General features: G+C 41.2%; 1 pseudogene; it reads right to left on the bottom strand.

Annotated features, from left to right (window-relative positions):
- Positions 1-208: 208 nt before the first annotated feature.
- LOC102273785 (olfactory receptor 4C6-like) lies at positions 209-1,321 on the bottom strand (annotated as a pseudogene).
- Positions 1,322-3,560: the final 2,239 nt, after the last annotated feature.

The raw sequence follows: 3,560 nt of genomic DNA, 5'->3' as shown, positions 1-3,560 counted from the left end.
AATAGGAAGGCAATGGGAAACTAAAGAATAGAAAGCAATAAGAGTATCATAATCCTTAAATTGAAAACACTATAAATCAAAAATCAGATTTATATTTTTAAGAAATTTCTCCGGTTGTTAGTGGAGCGTGGATAGTTTTATTACCCCCATATTTCTGAAAGAACAGAGTTCTCTTTAACAGAAACACATGACATTCTGAGCTTGACAGTCACTTGCCAATGAAACTCCCCTGTCTCATCCACAGTTTTCTCATGGCATCTTTCACCTCCGTATTCCTCAGGGTGTAGATCAAGGGATTTAACATGGGTGTGATGATGGAATCAGACATGGCCATCACCTTGTCTATGGGGTAATACAAAAACATACAAGGCACAAAAAACATGATGACCACAGTGAGGTGGGAGCCACAGGTGGAGAGGGCTTTATGCTGCCCTTCAGAGCTTCAGGACTTCCCTGATGGCTCAGAGGGTAAAGTGTCTGTCTGCAATACAGGGGACCCGGGTTTGATCCCTGGGTCGGGAAGATCCCCTAGAGAAGGAAATGGCAACCCACTCCAGTACCATTGCCTGGAAAATCCCATGGACAGAGGAGCCTGGTAGGCTGGGGGTCCATGGGGTCACAAAGAGTCGAACATGACTGAGTGACTTCACTTTCACTTTCAGAGATGCAGGACTTCAGGGAGCAGAGAATGACCAAATAGGAAGTGATGAGGATGAGGAAGATGGCTACACACATCACCCAACTGTTGAGGATGACTAAGAGGCCCAGGATGTGGATGTCAGTGCAGGCCAGTTTCAACAGTGGGAACAAATCACACATAAAGTGGTCTATTGTATTGGGAACCACAGAAGGGTACTTGATACATGAAGTTGTACTATGGCATGGAAAAATCCCCCCGACCCAGGCCCCTCCCAGCAAAAGGCAGCACAACTGAGACCTCATGATGGTCATGTAGTGAAGAGTCTTACAGATGGCCACAGAGAGGTCGTAGGCCATCATGGTGAGAAGGATGATGCCCACTCCACCAAAGAACTGCTCAGCGAAGAGCTGGACCATGCAGCCTTCCAGGGAGATGGTAGTACTCTCAGAGAGGGAGTCCACAATCAATTTGGGGGCAATGATGGAAGAGATAGTAACATCCAAAAGGGACAAGGAGGTAAGGAAAAAATACATAGGCGATCTCAGACTCTGACTCATAGCCATGGTTACCACAGTGAGGAGGTTTCCCAAAATGATGGGACACATACATGATTAGAAACATGACAGAGAGTATTCTCTGCAGCTCTGGAGACCATGTAATGCTCCAAAGCATGAATTCCATCTCACTGTTTTGATGTCCCGTGTGTCAGGTGCTGATAGGAGCTCCAGCTAAGAGTTAGAAGACCTGAAAAAGGAGCGCATCATTTATGAATAGTGATTACTTGACTTCAAGTATTTCCAGGATCTCAGGGAACTGATGGGTTTTTTTGTCTGTTTTGTTTTTTGTGTCTTTTTTTTTTTTTCCCATTTATTCATTATCCAGCGTTTGCCTGTTAATAACCTGCTAAATAAAGAGCTTAAAAGAGAGCTGCTTCTTTAGTGCTAGGTTCTCCCCAGGCTTTTCCCTTCTCTTTTTAAATGGTGTTTCCATGTGAAATGCATTTCTCCCTTTTACTGTTATTGTTGATTATCAGCACCTACCCACTCCAGGCAGTAGAATAACACCATAAGTGACTCTATGTTACAGATGAGGGAACTGATTCTCACAGACTTGAGGCAACATAGCCAAGGTGGTACAGCAAGTGACTGGTGAAGCCAGAATATGGACCATATTTTCTGACTCCAGAATCAGTGCCCTCAAATACCAATATTTCTCCTCTGGTCATTACATTGTGATTTTATCATTTACCAATCACTGTGCTAAGTATATTACAATATACTATATAATCCTGCTTTATCTCCAAATAAATATGAAGTAGCTTATTCTTTCTTTGCTTTTTTCAAATGTTATGATGATTCTTTAGTAATTAAGTGCTTTACTTATAAATATTAAGTTAGTGAAATACATCTAAAACTATAATCTCTGAATAATATGTTGCTTGTTAATGAAGATCACAAAGCATGACAATACAGCAAAGATCCAGGCCACAATATAATCTACTCAAACTTGAATCAGTCCTAGTCATTCCTTTCAGTTTTCTCTGTTCCCTAAATAGAGTTAAGAATTCTAGAATGCAATAGGGACAATTCAATAATTAGTTTTTAGGTTCACTAACTATGCTGCTAGGCAAGGTTCCAAGATACACATTGCCTCATTTAAGCCTCATATGATACCATATGAACTATGTACCATTATTATTCCCATTTTAAAGAAGATAAATTGAAATGTTGGAATGTTAACTCTCTTGCATAAGATTATATAACCTGCTTGCTATGAAGCTGGCATTTCGATCACACAGCTCAAATTCTTAACCACTGTTTCCACTACGTGAAATGAGAACAGATTTATGTGGTGTTTCAGGAGAGTTGTTGCAACCTAGGGGAAAAAGTTACAATGAAAATATGCTTCCTATTATTGGGATTCTTCAGGGAAGCTGGCTGCCTTATTTTAGGAATTTTGCAAGCAGCATAACTCCAAATTGACATTTGGACTATAATTCTTGGCAAATGATGAAAGATTACTCTGGCTGTACAACAGCAGCTCCACCACTACCCATTACAGAAAATGCAAAGCGTCCACAGGAGACTACGGAAGTGCCATTTTATACATTCATTAATCTCATCCTCTCCCTCCCAGCCCAAGAGCTGAAATATTTCTTGCAAGTACCCTTGTGAATTATAAGAAACACTGGCCCGGGAGTCAGGAAATGAAGTGTGTTTTGTTCCAGGTTGTATCACTAATCTAGCCTATCACTTGAGCATGTTACTGGCACCTCTGAGCCTCAGTCTCCCCCTTTTTAGTGTAAGGATGGTCCACTCAAGAGAGGCAATGGGAGGGAAACTGTCCTCTTCATATACAAACAGTTACCCTTAATTGTGTTCACTGACTTTGCCTCTCGGCAAGATTTCCTTAGAGAGGTGATTTGTTTCATGTTAAAAAAAAAAAAAAAAAAGGGGAAAAAAAAAAAAAAGCCCCTGCTCTAAATAATATCTAGTACCCCTTTTGTCCTATTACCAGAGTGACTCCTACCTGACATTCAACTCCTGTCATCAGCACCCCTTCCTTCTTTATTCAGTGTTCCTGTTTCCTCACGTTATTGCTCAATAACTCTAAGTCACTGCCAGTCTGTTTACTGCTTCGAACACAACCTCAGCTTCCTCGAGACTCAATTTCTGCACCAGTGCAATTAGTAAACAAGAAACTATAGATGCTGTATGCTGCTGCTGCTGCTGCTGCATTGCTTCAGTCATGTCCGACTCTGTGCGACTCCGTAGACCGCAGCCATACGGGTGTATAGGGGTGTATTGCTTATTACTTGAAGGAAATGTGCAAAGCTTCTGTTTTGGTGTTTCTCAGTCATCACAAACAACCAAATGATGTAAGCATTTTAACTGTGTGGATTTTCTGAAGTAGCAACTGA

This window comes from Bos mutus, unplaced genomic scaffold, assembly GCF_027580195.1.
Source record: "Bos mutus isolate GX-2022 unplaced genomic scaffold, NWIPB_WYAK_1.1 CTG249, whole genome shotgun sequence".
Lineage (NCBI taxonomy): Eukaryota > Metazoa > Chordata > Mammalia > Artiodactyla > Bovidae > Bos > Bos mutus.
Note: the sequence above shows the minus strand (reverse complement) of the source record. Positions and strands in the feature narration are given on the sequence as shown.